At 37.9% G+C, this 17,943-nt stretch overlaps 1 long non-coding RNA gene across 4 annotated transcripts; it reads left to right on the top strand.

Annotated features, from left to right (window-relative positions):
* Window positions 1-3,106: 3,106 nt before the first annotated feature.
* LOC133834787 (uncharacterized) lies at window positions 3,107-9,211 on the top strand. Of its 4 annotated transcripts, XR_009893446.1 has the most exons (7): window positions 3,107-3,658; window positions 4,102-4,166; window positions 5,082-5,161; window positions 5,989-6,106; window positions 6,338-6,662; window positions 7,712-8,281; window positions 8,460-9,211. It is a non-coding gene; the product is annotated as an uncharacterized LOC133834787 (long non-coding RNA). The 4 variants fall into 4 exon arrangements; XR_009893445.1 differs by lacking the exons at window positions 4,102-4,166; window positions 5,082-5,161 and having other exon boundaries at window positions 7,712-8,103; window positions 8,202-8,281; XR_009893444.1 differs by lacking the exon at window positions 4,102-4,166.
* The last annotated feature ends 8,732 nt before the right edge of the window (window positions 9,212-17,943 follow it).

Below are 17,943 nucleotides of genomic sequence, written 5' to 3'. Positions count from 1 at the left end.
AAACCTGTCAAAAGGTTGCCTCAATAAATACTGAGATACTGGATAGGAAGAAGAGAGAGGTTTTTCGGTAATACAAAAACTCTGCTAAAATTTAGAGAGAAAAACAGTAACAATATAGACTTGTGGACTAGGTGGATTTTAACCACCGAACCACCTAAAGAGATGAGTGTTCTTGAGAGTTCTTTTTTGGTCTCTTGAATATCATTTTATTATCACGGTTTGTCATTAAGCACTAATTCATTCCAACTATTTTCATAATTCACTGTTGTCGAAAAACTGCATCAACACCCTTATAAGTTAGAAAGGGCCCACATGCATATCTAATACTCGTAACACATGCATATAACATATTCATATAATCATATTAATCATGCACACCACAAAATCATGGATTTTAACCATTTAATCACACATATATCATTTATGCCCTCCCGACACGCTAATTAAGGCCCTTAAGCCTTACTAGTGATCTTGGGTTGTTACACTTTAGCAACGAGTATACATATTCAGCCTATCTTTAGGAACCATTAAACCTTGTCAGCTTTGATACCAAGTTGTAATGCTCTAATAATCTTGGATTGTTATACCGTGTGTTAAAAATAGTGCTTAACTCGTTAAGCGAGTAATTTGGACTCAAAAGTATAATTAAAGTTAAACAATGGTTTAAGTATTAAGATTTTTAATCAATAAAGTTAAACTTTTCATTTAAAAAAGTTTTAATATCTAAGCGGATCCCCAAAGGTTTTAAACAAAATACAGTTGTACAAAAATTACAAAAATAGCCGACCTAAGCGGAAAAATCAAACTAATATTCCATGTTCCTCAAAAGTATCTTGACCGTGGTGGCCGAGCAGGCTGAGCATGTTCACGCTGCCCCTAGAGCTCTCTAACTCATTGTTGGTCCAATTTTCCTTTGCCCTTACCTGTACCACAAAGCACCCGTGAGCCAAGGTCCAGCAAGAAAACTCAATCAAGTAAAATAGATACTCAAATAAGCATTTATATAAAATACATGCTATATAAATCATAACTAGATTCACATTGATTTTTCAACAAGTATAATAACTCATGCTGAATGATTGCATACCGCACCCCTAAAATGGCCCTGTAATAACGTCCTACATCTCACATGCATATTTTCGATAATGGCCCCCCAGTCGATTAATCACAAACAACAACAATTCTTTACAAAAAATTATAACAACATATGCTTATATAGATCAAACATTTACTTTAACAAATTCAAGGCACGATCATAACTATGTTCGATACTAGGGGCCGATGCCCTACACTCGGTGCATGTGCTAGTTTTCTTACTTAAATTCCAACAAGCTAGATGTACCTGGCCAACTACGATCTCTGTCTTGCTCTCGAAAAACCCTAAGTCACAATCAACACAACATTTGTTTAGTTTCCCATAACTCCACTTATCCAAAAATTTTATAAGCACTTCAATGCCCCAAATACATCTTAAATATGCCTAAACATTTCCCGAGAACCTCGTTTCAAGATCCCCTAGTACTCCACATCAAATTCATTTGAAAAAGGGTTCAAGAACCCTTTACTTGAACGAACCGGTCGACCGGTTCCCCAAACCAGTCAACTGTTTAGCACAAATGGTTGAATTCCTCAACCGTAGACTGGTCGACCAATTCCCCAGGTCGGTCGACCGGTTCATGTTAGAGAGCAATTCAACGTTTTTTTTTCAAAACTCCAACCCAAGCAAAATTTACTCCAAATTGCACCAAACTCAAATTTTACACTTCAAAACACATTTTCAACCTAAAACATACCTTATAACAGTAATCAAATTTGAAAAACTCAAGTCCTAACTCAAAAACATAGAAATTTAGGTCAAAACACCATTTTTTACTTAAAGCTCAAGAATTGAAAAAAAACTTCTGATTTTCAACTAGATTTCGAGTTTAAATCCCTTAGAAAACATGTTTCTAAGTTCCATATATCAACTCAAATAAGTTACGACCATTAGTTACGAAAATTAAACAAACATCTCTAAATTCCTCAAGAAAAAGTGATGAACAAGATGAACAACAAGGGAACAATACTCTTACCTCTTCTCTAAATCTGAAGTCCTTAGCTTTGGAAACTACTAATCCCAGCATATGAGCTTCAATTTCTCTTGAAAACTCTCAAGAAACTTCAAAGAGGCTGATCTTCAACTCAACCTTTCCCCTCTATGTGTTTTTTAATAAGCAAGGTCTGTGAAGAAGAAAGAAAGATTGTCTAGAACGTACAAGGAAACCTTCATCACTAGCTTCTCTAATTTTAGGGTCAAATGACTACCTTGCCCTTCCTTCCATTAACTTAACCCATTAGCTTCAGAGAGTACCCTAGTAATTCTACCACTATTTGCAATAATACAACAATTTCCCTATATTTCCATAATAACCACTACACATTAAAGTTCCCAATTCATACAACAAATACAATGGAAAACAAAATATCTCACTTTGTAACTTTCTGCTAATACTGCTTGATGGAATCCAGCATTGCCGAATTTCATACATTCCCACATAATAATGTGGTCGCACATAACATAGCATATAATTATAAATATACCCTCAATGAGTAAAAATAATTAAAATGCCCTTGTTTACTTATAATGAGACTTAACCATAATTAAATTCACATAATCACAAATATATTCAATTATAATCATAAAATTAATAATAATTCTAATTATGCCCTACATGCATACTAACCAAGGTACTAAACTTTATTATGAGTTTTGGGACTTTACAGCGGGCCTGTTGTGTGGATCATTTATGTAATTTGATTGTACTAAATCTTTGAACATTGTTCGTTCTAGGTACCCTTTTGATTCTCCCATGGATCCCCGACAACCTCCTTAGAATCCGGCTCACCCCAAGCTCTGTCCCGCTCGATCTGCTATCGTAGAGTCAGAGTCATCTCTCAGCGACGATTCTTCCGTGGTCGCTCGATCGAGGAAAATTTTCTTATCCTCCACTACACCAAATACCTCTTTTCATAACAAATGAATATAATACTAATGAAAAGGTATTATGCAAAACATTATATATGTGGCAAAGTTAATGAAAAAGGCATTAATTTTTTTGCCCGCCACTTGTACATTTTTTCAGATATTCCTTCCAATTTCGTACTCAACCATTTTCTTCATCGGCTGACCACACAGTATGTCTCCGAACTCAATCCTGCTTCGGTCTCCTCCATCCCTGCTTCAAATCTCAGCTCAAATCTCCTCCATCCCTCTTATCTCCTCTCTCTCTCTCTAAAATGGCTGGGTACTTTAGGGTAGCCCGCTCAAAGCCCTTTTTTTTAGCAAATGTAAAAGGAAAATGGCTAATTTTGTCTGATTCCACTTCTGCTCCACCGCAAGAGCTGCTCCGAAAGTTCCACCTCTGTTGCTCGCCACTTTCATTTATTTTTCTCTCACTATTCCCTGGCTTCTCACTCACTCTTCTCTTCGTCAACTAGCTTCTTCAACAATCACTTAACTGGGTATTACCCAAACCACTGCTTCTGCTTCTCCTATTTCTTCTTTCTTGAAAAAATTTCACTCAGAAACCCTTAAACCCCTAAATTCTCTCTCCCTCCGCACAACCCACTTCGCCGTTTCTATACCCTTCTTCGTCATCGTCATCGTCATCGCTATCAGGTATACTTTTTGTTTTTCATTTTTTTTTTATATAATATGTTTGTATGTATGTACACATATGTACTACTGCAAAGGCCCATATCTTGATATTCTACAAGTACACAAATGACCACGGTAGAATAAACTAAATTTAAATATAGCTGGCTTGAATAAGTGAGAGGAGTAGGGCTAGATCATTCACATTCATATTAGCCTTGGATTCTACATATATTAGTAGTTTCTTTTAGGATCATTTCTGAACAATCTGTTGCATTTCTCTGTTATGGTTAAGTGTTATGCTTAAATAATTATATTATAATGCAAGTAAAAAATTTGACTTTTTGGCTATGAATTTGTTTCTGTTTAATGACATCCCATGCTCGTTACTCATGTTGACCTATGACTATAAGAAAATCCCCAAAATGCTGAAGTTATATGGATAAGAATCTTTACTTACATTGCAGAAAGTAGAAGTGGAAATAGGGAAGAAATTTACTTGTTTGAAAGATCTTCGTTCTTTTGGCCACCAGTGAGTTTCATAGATTCTTTTATATTGCGCCAAATTCTTTTTGAGCATGTTCATTTTCAGGCCAGAATAGACAAGTATTGTTTGGATCAACCTAAAATCAATGTTAATTGCTAACTGATACATCTTCTTGTTGGTTTTGCTGGATTTTCATGTTTTGAGTTGGCAAGATCTTTGAATTTCTCCATGCACCCCTGCAAGTTGAAGAATGGATAATATAAAGTATTGGTTGATTTTTCAGTCAATCTCTATATGATGCCATGTGTTACTTGATATGACATACAATGATATGCACTAGAAGTTTTTGGAAGCCCACACAGGATTACTATCATTACATTTCCTTTTGTATTTTTGTTGAAATATAATGATCAACGCCAAAGTCTTTGGCCTATGGCGATTTTGAAAGACATTTTCCTTTTCATATCTTAATAGTTTAACAACTGGTTAAAGGAATTAAAATTTTGTTTTATATTTTGGCGAGAAACTTATATGGTTTGTACTTTGGTGTTTGGCAAAAAAAGACTCTTTGATTAGTTGAGTTCAGACAAGGAAATGTTATTTTTATTTATGATTCTTTCTCTGCAGCAGCTTCAGGACAAGAACTTACGTAACTTTGTGTTTGAGGTTGTAAACTTCTAGTTAGATTAGTTTTGAGAAGAGATCCCTACAAAACTTGTCCTATTTTTCTAGTTAGTGAACTTCTTATTTTAAAGGTATTTAGCACATCCATCCTGAAATGTAACAATTATAGAATAACTATCTATATTGTTGAGCAGGTTCCGAAGGCCCAAGTTGTTAGTGTTAAAAGTTTGTGCTTTTCCCCAAATTTCCAAATGGTTTAAAGGATCTTTCTTTGATTCTATATCTTAATATATTGTTCTATATTATGACATAATATAATTGGTTTGTCTTTAACAGTCTCCAATAGGAGATGAAGTTTCAATAAGAATGGTTTAGTGCCCCCGATCCGGTTTCTCAAGGGCAAATTCCCTGGTCTTGTAAGTCAACATACTTCTATAATTTTTTAGGCTAATGAGTTCTTATGAATATTGTTGACTGTTTTTAATAATAGACAATTTTTTAATTGTTTCATCTTTCTTTTGTCCAAGTAATCTATAGTGATTACTTTCTTTTTTAATAGTTTAGGGTATTTATTGGTTTTGTTTATGGTAGTTTACAATCACCATGCTTGAATTTTATGTGTTTATATGCATTATTTTTTACTAATGATATATAGAGATAGACATATCCTGTAAAATATATGTTAGTTATTGGAATTTTAATGAAGCAATAATACAAATCAAGAAACTTTTCTTGGTTACAGAATGCTTGAGTAGAAAGTATTCAAGATAAATTTGTATTTTAAACACGCTTTAGTAAAACTCTTTGAAGAGGAAGATATATATTCATATGATATTTACTCTGTTTTTTTTTTTTCTCAATTTGCATAGACTAATCTATGTTAGCAATAAGGTATCAAGTTTGAGAAAATGACTCAACAAGTGTGAGCACCTTTTCTTGGATTTATTTTTGAGAAACAATGGAGCAAAGAAAGCATTCTAATGTCAACTTTATTCATACTTTGTCTCAATTTTCCATATATTTGGTCAATGTTTGTATATACATACAAGTGTGTGAAACTGAGTCAGCCAACTGCGAAATCTAATTTCTTCATCTCGTGTGGTTGTTTGTTTGAGCTGAACACCAACACAAGCACACTTTCATGGGCTTTCACTAGTTATCTTGGGAGCATTTTCATGGTTTAACATTATAAATATATAAAATATTAACTTTTTTATTTTGTGGGCTAATGTTACATATGTAGATCATTGTCGACGAAAGATATTGAGGTGATTGTTGGAAGTGGATGTCCTAATCTGCTAAGGAAAGTTGTTAATTCAACTAAAAGATTGAGAGCCTATGTCAGACTCGATGTAGGGGATGTATGTGATTTTCCTCTTTGTAATATTTTAGCATTTAAATTTTGAGAAAAGAAGCCACGTGCTCAAGTTTATGTGATGCAAAAACTTGTTGATACACTAGTATTATGTATGGCCAGCCTTAATATACATTCAATTTTCGAGTGGAAGTTTCATGGTTTTGACTTGGAGAGGTAAAAGTCAGGAAAATTGCAACATCTCTTTCTGAATTATTTAGTATTTTCTTGGATTCAGGTTTGTAGTGCTAGCAATCTACGAGGTTCCTGTAATAGAGCTTATACAATATTGAAGGAATTTGAAGCAGATGCCCGGTAGTGGATATTGTGCGTATATTGCTCTTTTATGCTCTAGATCCAATTGTTATCTCAGGGGTGAAAAACTTGTTGGTAGAGAGCTTGTTGAATCATCTGCAAGTTGTGCTCAGTGAAATGCTGGTTGATCCTTCACTTCCAAAGCCTGCTGCCAAAGTTCCGAAGCAGAAAGAAAAATCGTAGAGTTTGACAGATAATGATATGTCGAATAATGTTGAAATGAAGAGAGGAGATTGGATATGTCATAAGTAAGTTCATAAAGTGACATTGTTTTAATTTTATGTTTCTTTAATAATTTTTTCCTTGCTCTAGATTAAAATTAAAAAGTATTGAATGGTTTATTACTAAATTCCTTGGATCTTATTGAAATTATTTTTTCTGTAGTGTTACATTGCATCAATTTATATATTTAATGGAATTATAAATCAATATTATTTACCATGGCTTTATTGTACGTTCTTCTATTTACGTTTTGGTTCTTCTCTTGAAAGTAGTAATATTTGTTAAAAATATATGAGAAATTGTGTGATTTTGCATCAATAATTATTTCATCCAAGACTTAATATCATTATATCATTTTGTTTTGCTTTTGAACAAATATTATATCACTTTGTTTTGTTCTCTTAAAGCAATTTATCCTATATCCATGATTATCTAGATTTTTGCTATATTCATGTTGATGAGCAAATCATGCTCTGTATCTTTATTCATGCAATGACTTTGAAGGAAAGATTTTGATGCTCATAAATTAAAAGTTCATGTGATTTCACCTTTCCTAAGATATTGAATGTATAAATATATATATATATATATATACATACACGTGAGCCATTGTAAATAGTGATGAATGTCTCCTCTAGTTTATAAACAATAATAAAGAAGATCCATACAAGTGTTTAGGTTCTATATATAATATAGGGATAGATGCCATATGGACATTTAGTTTTGAGATAACTAGTTAACTTTGAAACAATCAATTAGTTAAGCTGAGGCAACCCATTACAGTTTATGTTTTCTTGAATGAGTAACAAGCTTAATGTGCTAAACAATATTTGTGACTTAGTCTTGAGGAAGGATCTTATGGCAGTCTTGACTTTTCTATAAGCCCTGCTAATTTAAAATTGTATTTGTCCTCTGTTTTTGCTAGTCTACTTAGTTTTGTTTGATACAACTAAAATATGAGTTTTTTTGGGTAACTGAGTTGCTTTGCAGCAAAAAATATTTGTTTTGTTTCCTCTCGCTCTATATATTCTATATATGTATAAATCTGTTATTGTAAATTTTATTGTGATATTAGATGAGGCTTGAGGATGCTGAGAGGAGCTTGGATTAGATCAAGCTGCAGCTAGCTTTGGTTCTTCAGGACCATGCGCATTCTCCCCTAATTTGGATGCTTGTTTTGTTGCTCTTCCTGCTAGCACTTCCTTCTTTTATGAGCGCTGCTTAGCTTGAGCAAATGAGATCCCTTTGTGTTCGATCGGACGCTGTCGAGTGTAGGCTTCCTGGGCCATCCAAGCGTCTGGATGGACCTCCAAGGGCTTGCAAGCATGGAGTCCTTGACCCTGCGGCCAATTTCCCACTTCACGATTATTTGTTCGGTGTTACCAATTACTTTCAGGTGGCTCCATTTCAGTTGTCGCCCAACTCTTATCGCATCATTCTCGGGCTCTGTATTGTAACGTATTTCAGGTTGGGAGCCTCCTACACCCTGTGACATTAATTATCTCTATCACCTTCAGCTCAATTTGTAGAAAGGGACTTACAAATTCCATCATCTTAACATCCAGAGCGGGGTGATAGATTTGGTGGTCAGTGGGAAGCCCAACGAGAGGCATAAAATCTACCCATAGATTCTTTACCATAATTGGTAAGTAATTCAATTATATTCTTTTTGAGATTTTTCTGTGGAACATTGGAGTGTTATTCCTGCTGTCCTGCGTGGGAGTCCTCGCCATTGGCAACTGACGAGCTCCCTCGCGAGGGTGTTGAGGGTCATCTAACTGCACTTGACTTCCATTTTTCTTACGTGTGTGTTGTTTTGGTAGGTGACCTTACTTGTCTGACGGCGGGGCTGGGGTACGTGGAGCACTTGGATTTTCTTCAGGCTAGAGTGGCGCCAAAGTATAAGACCTCGCACTTTCTTCTTTCTGACCATACCCTGCGACTTTGCAACTTTTTGGGCGCCCACCAGTTTTTGAATGCAGCGATGCCCTTCCCACCTATAGAGCGCTTTGATGAGCGCGACTTTCTGATCATCACATTTACTGACACTTTTGTCGTGGGACGTGGAGTCCCGACATTTCATGATGCAGCATGAAGGCGACTGGCAGTGGTGGGCTTGTCGCAGGCAGCGACTAGCGACCAGAAACCCCCAAGGAGGGAGGTCCTTCAGCTCCTTGCCCGACCCACTCGTCGTCCCGAGATTTCTGATACACTTGGGCACCTCTAGAAGTTAGCGTTTTGGGACGTTCTAAGGTGCACGGGGGGTCTTCGCGATCCTCGTTGGAGTGTTCTTTTCCCTCTCAGTGGGATGAAATTCTGGCTACATCGTAATAGAGCTTGATTCGGTGCCTTTATTCTCCACCAACAAGAGTGGCCATGGGCTTAATATAGAGGACAAGGCGTTAGTGGGGTACCTTTCGATGAGCTGGGCCGATTTTAGTTCTCTTGATCATCATCCGAGTGGAGGGGTGCCTTTTAGTGGGCCTCCTTTCACATACTCATCGAGTATTTAGTGCGCACCTACTGTGAAAGATATTTATTTGAGCTTATTCATATGATGTCATGATTTTGTTTCTGCCTCGTCTGATAGTTTGATTTCTGAATTGCAATGTTACATCCCAATTTCTTGAAACGTTAACTGAATCTTACAATAATTAGTTTTGAAATAAAAACACCCTTTGATAGAAAATCCAATGTGAATAACAAGCTGAACATTTAAAAGAAAGAAACTCTAGAGTTTCATTGTTATCGTAATAAATGTAAAATAAAACAAACTTATAATCCCAACAATAAAACTAAAAACATCATTCAAAATACTTAATAAATTTCTCTAGTAGGCCTGATCCCTTATGATCGTTAAACCCTTGACATGTACGCCCTCCACAAAGCTCTCTAACTTATTGCGTTGTAACCACATCTTTGTCTTTACCTACAGCATAAAGTACCCATGAACCAAGACCCAGCAAGAAGAGCTGTGTAGGACACAACCCCATAACCTTAATCAGGAACTTAAATAATAACAATAAAGAAATAAAAACATAACATAAAATAAAATATCGTAGTCCAAGTTGAGTTGGACAAGTGTAGTGAGCAGGTTATAACATAAGCATGCAATTTCATACATATCGAAAGCATGCAATTTCATAACGTTGACATGCATTTTAAAACGTTAGCATGCCATACAGTTATCACATATACATACAAAATACATAAACCACAATTAAACGTAAGTTATTTAACATAATCATATACTAACATGTTCATACATTAACATAAATGTTAATATATCTTACATATTCTACCATAAGAGTACATCAAGTATACACCCTGTGTGCAGGTGTCCACTCTTCTTACCTCAAATGGAGCAGCGATCCACACACCGTAACACGTCTCTTCAAGTAACCTTAGCAAACATGTCACACAACATTAAAGTTTTAAAACCTCAAATCAAACCAAACCATATTAAGGTACACTTATATCCTTTTTAAAGCTAGGTCATTCCCACAATACCCTTAAGAAAGTCTTAAAAATATACTGCATAAAGTTCCAAAAAGGTACAAGTTTATATCAATAAGATGCATTAAAATCCCCAAAATATGTGTTTCTGGGCAACTGGCGCATTCGTGCTAGTGCCTGGGTGCGGTCGCGCTCACAGAGCGCTAGGGCTAATCAGTCATGTAGCGCGGTCGCACTAGGGCAAGGCGCGGTCATGCTAGGTCTTTATTTTAGGAAATCATAGATGCAATTTTTAAACCTAAGAATCGACCCAAATTGTAAAACGTTGACCCCAAATCATCAAATCAGTTATCCTTACATGTTTTTAACCCTAGGAACACATGTATCATCAGCCTTAAACCTCTATTACACATTCCTAATCCCTTATACATTTAAATCCCTCTTGCTACATCAAAACCTAGACCTATCATAACTTGAACAACACAGTTCAAAGAATTCACCTTTCCAAATGCACAAATTAAGTCTTCATAGATTTTACTCCCTTTGTGCGATCCTTAGTCCACCAACACTCAAAATCCACGTACTCCTTTGAGTCTCCAAGCCTCAAAATACAGATGTAGAACAAGATGAATATTCTTGACATGATATTGTATCGCGTACTGTAACTCCAAAGCATTTGACTATCGTATGAAACTCTACACTAAATTGCCATTATTAATTTTATTGGTAATTAATCTCATAAAAATAATTTACCATACTATCCCCAACTTCTAACTTTTCTTTAATAATTATTTAAGCCCTTGTTGTAATTTCCATCAAAACTAATAGTTTCAACTTCTCATGATTACGCTTTCTACCATAAGACTCTTAATTCTACTTTGACCCCCATAACTCAACTTCTATCACACTTCGACCCCTAATACTTGAGGAAACATATGTGTGGATTGCCTAACAGAATACATAAAATAAAATACACCATAATTCATGCATATCATTGTTCATATAATTAAACACATAAGAACATACAATTTACCATAATACCTTAACCCATGCCAGATTACCATAATACCCTTACTAGTAGAAGCAGATATTACAACTATTCCCTCCTAAAAAGAAATTTTGTCCTCAAAATTTACCCAAACCACTCTTGGTATTGCTCCATCATATCTGATTCCAACTCCCGCGTTGCATCTTTGGGTGAGCTGCTTTTCCAAAGATCCTTGACTAATGTGATCATCTTATTCCGTAATACTTTTTCCTTCTTATCAAGAATCTTTATTGGTTTTTCTTCATAGGATAGGTCTGGTTGCATATCCATGCCTCATAACTAAGAATGTGGGACGGATCTGAGACATACTTTCATAACATGGACAGATGAAAAACATTTTGCACTCCTGCTAGCGCAGGAGGAATGGGTAACATATAAGCCACTTCCCGAATTCTCTCCAAAATCTCGAATGGTCCAACAAATCGAGGACTTAACTTTCCTTTATTGCAAAATATCGTAATTCATTTAATTGGCGAAACACGAAGAAATACATGATTTCTCACACTTGGAACTAACACATGCCTACACTTAGGATTGGCATAACTCATTTATCGATCCTGTGAGGCAATCATGTGAGCTCTTATCTTGGCAATAGCTTCATTCGCTTCTCATAATGCCTCTAGACCTAAATACTTATTGTCGCCCATCTCATCCTAATGAATCGATGATCTACATTTCCTTCCGTAGAGCATCTCGTATAGTGCTACCCCAATAGTCGACTAGTAACTATTATTATACGAGAAATATATAAATGGAAGGTACTTTCTCCATGATCCACCAAAGTCCAACACACACACACACACACACACACACACTCACTCTAAGCATGTCTTTCAGAATTTGTATTGTTCTTTTCGTCTGCCCATTTGTCTGAAGGCGGAATAATGTACGAAATTTCAACTTGGTACCCATCGTTTTCTCTAATCCTTCCTTGAATTTACACGTGAATTTCGAGTCTTTATTCGAAACGATTGACTTTGGTACTCCATGAAGTCTCATAATTTCCTGCACATAAAGCTCTGCATACGGTTCTGTTCTGTACACTATTCTAACAAGCATAATTGTGCCGATTTCCTGAATCTATCAATAATCATCCAGACTGAATCATGTTGCTTCGTGGTCTTAGGTAACCCTACTACAAAGTCCATAACAATCTCTTCCCATTTCCATTCTAGAATATTTAATGGTTGTAACAAACGAGATGGTCTTTGGTGCTTCACTTTGACTTGCTGGCACGTGAGGCACCTTGTGACATACTCCACTACGTACTTCTTCATTCCAAGATACCAATATAATATGTTTCAGTCTTGATACATTTTCGTAGTCTAATAAGGGCATTTTGGATATTATATTTGTTATCCTTTCGCATTTAGATAATGTTAATTTCTAGTGTTTTTAGGTGTTCTTAGCTTTGTTTTACGAGTCTTTGCTTTTTATGCCATAAAATATTTTATAAGGTATTTGTTACACCCAAATTTCAAGAATAAAATAGATAGCCTCAAAATTTAGGCTCGGGGTAAACAAGAGTTCATAGTATACTTATACAAATTGTCAAATGGTTCTAGATCTGTTATTAGTACTCGAGCATGAGTCGCATCATTCGAGCCTGAGTTGCAAGCTCGAAGACACCAACCTTCTCCGAGGAAAGTACTTGACCAAATTACTAGATAAGAAGGAGCCTATGACTGGAACCATGATCTCGAAGCTTGGATGGTTTCGAAAGCTCGTTAGCACAATGATCGAGCTCAATGACGTGTTTGGCACGTCGAAAGGCTGTTGGGAAATCCCTATTTTGTAGGGATTCGTTATTATTGTGTATCAAATCCATTTTATCATGGGATATTACTTAATTAATGAATTTGATTAATATTTTTAGTGCGGATATTTGAATTTGAATTGTTGATTGTAACTTCCCTGATTTGAGGGAAGATATTCTCACGGACAAGTCTATAAATAGCCTGGTCTATTTCATTTGTATTCACACACAAATTCTACTGGAGAATACTCTGCCAAATTGATTTCATTCAAAGATTTGAGAGAGTAGTTTTAATTACTAAACCACGTAAAAAACCTCATAATTCTTCTATTTTTTTCTACATTATTGTTTAGTGCTCTTCATAATTAAGTTGAAGAAAACAGTGTCAACAATTTGGTGCTTTCGTTGAGAGAATTAAGCAAATCGTTGTATTGTTTAATCAAAACCTCCTACTCATCATCAATGGCCACATCGAATAACCTCATAATTGGTGGGCGACCATTACCTTAAATCCCCGAGGAGCGTACTCCTCAGTCTAAGAACTACCCGCGGAGGCTTGGGAAGCAGCCCATGGTGAATAGAGCCCTAATGAGGGGAGTGCATCATCGGCCTCCATGGGGCAACCTGCTCAAACTCCAAGACTTGACGAGGATCTGTATTACAATCCTGAAAGGTATATACCAATTGTGGAATTGGAGAATCACAGATTTTACGAACAGTTGGCTGAGGCTACACGACCAAATGAGGAATTGGCTAGGCAAGCCGCTGAAGTACAGGCACTGCCCTGAAGGACCAGAGGACAGCCCCGAGGGAGTACGACAACTAGAATGGCTGAGCAAAGGGTCGAGAAGGCCCAACAGAGGCCTATGACAAATACTGGCAATGGTCATCCTGGGGGAAACACTCAAAACACTGCTCAGGGCAATCCTACGAGAAATGTACCTGCCTGAACTAGGAATAACTGAGCTCCTTCGGTGGCTCAGAATGATAACCCCGAACCTATCAGGAACAAACCAAAACTTGTGCGAGCCAAGTTTGGACCTTCCAGACCTAATAACGGGAGGCCACCACCATCACCAATAAGGAATCCTCCTTCTCCGATAAGACACCCCCCTCTCTCTCGAGAGGCACTCCAACCAAGGCAGGGGATTAGACAGGGGATCATGCACCCCAGAGACCTTCTCGAGTGGGAGCCGAGACAGAAACCATAGGGCTCGACCCAGACAAGGTGGTGAATGTGAGGCCCCGTGAGAAGCTCATCGAGGACATAGGGCACCTTAGCCAACAGGAAGTCATATGTCAAGGTCACAAACAATTGGGACGAGGGGGAAAACAGAAAATCCACCTCGTAACAATCGAGCCACGCAACAACAACCAGAGAGGAATGTTAGTTTCATCAGTGAAAGTTTGGACCTCAGCCGGTCGGTGAGTGTGTACAACACCAAGCCTAGGAATAATGGGAATTGTGAGAATGATTATCCTGATCTTCGAGATCATTTAAATCGAAATCGGGGGCAGACTAACCCGTCAAACCCAGATTTACAAACACAGTTAAATAATCGAAAAAATCCTTCGCAACCAGTACACGGGAATTAGTATAGCTATGTACTAGGACAAGGAGATGGAGTTTTTGCAAACAATAACCAGCTACCACAAATGCAAGCTCAACCTTCGGTGGACTTGGTCCAAGAAAGGATCAACTAGCTTGAAAGAGCATGCAGGCTCCTTCAAGAAGAAAGAAATAAGGACAAGGCTGACGACTCTGATGAGGAGCTCGAGCCTTTTGTTCTCCATATATCAATATACCCATTCCTTATGGATTTAAGATACCCCATGTGGCACCCTTTGATGGGACTTTCGGCCCATATAGCCACCTGAGTATGTTTAACACAATAATGCGAGCTAGCAACCTCAGATACAAGTTAAGGTGCATGCTCTTTCCAAATACACTCACGGGACTAACGAAAAACTAGTTCGACAAGTTCTGGTGGCATTCAATCTTGTCATGGGAACAACTGACTAAAGAGTTCAAGAAGCAATTCCAGGCCGTAATGAGTGTCAAGCCCGAGGCCTTTGCATTGACTAATGTTAGGCAGCACTCAGGACCATAACCGAGTTCAACAACCAGGCTCAAAGGTTTGTTAATGTAGAAGGGGTGAGGTCGGCTTTAAAACTAACTCCTTAGCTGATAATAACTACAATGATGAACGTTAACTCATCCTTGACCTCGGCTACACCCCCAACATCGCGGCCCTCAAGAGATAACCCTTCAAGAGAAAGAAGAATGAAAGGAATAACTTGGAGGCAAACGGAGGTAAGAAGAAAAAAGGAGATAAATACTCCTCCATTTAAACAGATTATACCAAGCTTACAGATACTCGGGAGAACATTTTTATCGCAAATGAGAACCAGGTCCCTTTCAGACGACCTTATCCAATGAAAAATTAGAAGTCTAAAAGGGATACCAATAAATTCTACAGATTCCATAGGGACATTGGTCATACCACCGATGAATGCAGACAACTGAAGGACGGGATCGAAGGTTTGATCTCGAGAGGATACTTTGGACAGTATGTTAGAATCTGGAATTCGGCCCAAGCTTCATCTAGGTAGAGGGAAGCTCATACACAACCTTCCCAACAAAATACGACCCCACAAGAAGAGAGGATAACCGATCTCCCCCAATTGATGGAGAGGATGTAATAACCATCGCCGGGGGACCGCATATTGCGGGATTGGGTGCCCAGAAACAATATGTAAAAGAGCTCAAGATGGGGGATGGATCTCCCTATGAACCTGAACCTCAAGCTCCAAAACAGCAGAGGGTTGAAACTTAACCCATTATGTTCACTGAAGAAGATGCTTCACACGTCCAATTCCTCCACAATGACCCTTTGGTCATCACTATCCAGCTTTCTGATAAAAGGATGCGCTGAGTCCTAATAGATTACGGGAGCTCGGTTAGCATCCTTTATAAGGCAACCTTGGAAAAGACAAGGCTCTTCATTTGAGACTTGAAAGCCTATACGAGGATGTTGTAGGAATTTTCAGGAGAAGGAATAGCCAGCACGGGATCTATCGAGCTTCCGGTGACCTTGGGAGACTATCCAGTCTTAGTAACCAAGATAATGGAGTACATAGTGGTGGAAACCCCTTTGGCCTACAATGTACTAATCGGGAGACCAACCTTGATTGGGCTGGGGGCAGTTTCATTTGTGAGGCACTTGGCCATCAAGTTCCCAACACCTAGTGGCATTGGGATGCTGAAAGGAGAAAAACTAGCCGCCCGAGAATGCTATAGCATCTCAATGAGGGGGAAGGGCCAAGCAAGTGCACAAGCACTTGTGGTCATCCGAGAAATAATCGGGGCAGTCTACGAAGTCAAAGAAGAGATCGACCCTAGGATAGGGCCGATCTCGGACCAATTGAGGAGCTCGAGGACGTAGAGCTTGATGAAAAGGATACCACAAGGGTGGTAAAGATAGGGAAGAACCTTCCAAAGGACGAGAGATAGAAATTAATCCGCTTCTTGAGGGAAAACCAAGATGTGTTTGCATGTTCGCACTCAGATTGGGATCTGCCCAAACATTATAAACCATGCACTCAACATAGACAAAGGCTTCTCACCAAAACAACCAAAAGGAAAGCTCCTAGATGATTAAAGGAAGAAAGCCTTGAAAGAGGAGGTCGAAAGGCTGAAGGCAAATTGGTTTATCCAAGATGCTTTCTATCCCGATTGGATAGCCAATCCCAATTGGAAACCATGCACTCAACAAGGCAAGTCTAAAAGATTGCTTTACCCTACCTCGCATTTATCAGCTCGTAGATGCTATTGTGGGTCTTGGCATCATGTCGTTCATGGATGCATATTCTGGATATAAATAGATATCCATGAATGCACCTGATCAGGAACATACGAGATTTATGACTGATGAAGGTTTGCACTATTACAATGCGATGCCTTTCAGGCTCAAGAACACTGGGGCCACATATTAAAGATTGGTGAATGGGATGTTTGCCGAGAAAATAGGGAACAACATGGAGGTTTATGTGGCCGACATGCTGGTCAAGTCTAACCATAACTATAACCATGTTGATGATCTCATAGAATGCTTTGCTATACTCCAAAAATACAACATGAGACTTAACCCACAAAAATGTTCATTCGGAGTATCTTCGGGAAAGTTTCTCGGATTTATTGTAAATGCTTGAGGTATAGAGGCAAACCCAAATAAGATCAAGGAATTAATCGACATGCCATCATCTCAAAAACATAAAGATGTCCAGAGTTTAACTAGGCGAATGGAGGCCTTAAGTAGGTTCATATCAAAATCTACAGATAGTTGCCTTCCGTTCTGTAATCATTTTAGAGGGAGTAAGAAATTTGAATGGTCAGATGAATGCAAGCTTGCTTTTCAAGCCCTTAAAAAGCACCTCGCCAAACCACCAATCTTATCCAAACCAATCGCAAGGGAAGTATTCTACTTATATCTTGCCACAACCGAGCATGCAATCAACGTAGTACTTGTTCGAGAGGATAAAAAAGTACAAAAACATGTTTACTATGTAAGTAAAAGGTTAATGGGGGTGGAGTCAAGATATCCATTAATGGAAAAGCTTGCCTTGTGTTTGATACATGCATCTCGAAAGCTCCGACCTTACTTCCAGGCATATCCTGTACACGTATTGACTGATCAACCCTTAAGGCAGATGTTGTCGAAACCTCATGCGTTCGGAAGACTGTTAAAATGGGCGGTCGAACTTGGGCAATTGGAGATCACTTATCACCTAAGAACAACGATCAAAGGGCAAGCCTTATTAGATTTCATAGTTGAATGTACGAGAATCACCGATGAGGAAATCATAACCCCAGCCTGCAAGCTGTGGAGACTTTAAGTCGATGGGTCTTCAGATGAGAATGAATCGAGGCAGGAATTATCTTAATCACTATGACTGGAAATCATTTTCATACAACCTTATGGTTTGGTTTCGAGGCATCAAATAACGAGGCTAAATACAAAGCACTATTAGCGGGACTTCGGATAGC

The sequence above is a fragment of the Humulus lupulus genome, chromosome 5 (assembly GCF_963169125.1).
Source record: "Humulus lupulus chromosome 5, drHumLupu1.1, whole genome shotgun sequence".
Lineage (NCBI taxonomy): Eukaryota > Viridiplantae > Streptophyta > Magnoliopsida > Rosales > Cannabaceae > Humulus > Humulus lupulus.
This window is presented reverse-complemented; position numbering and strand designations above follow the sequence as displayed.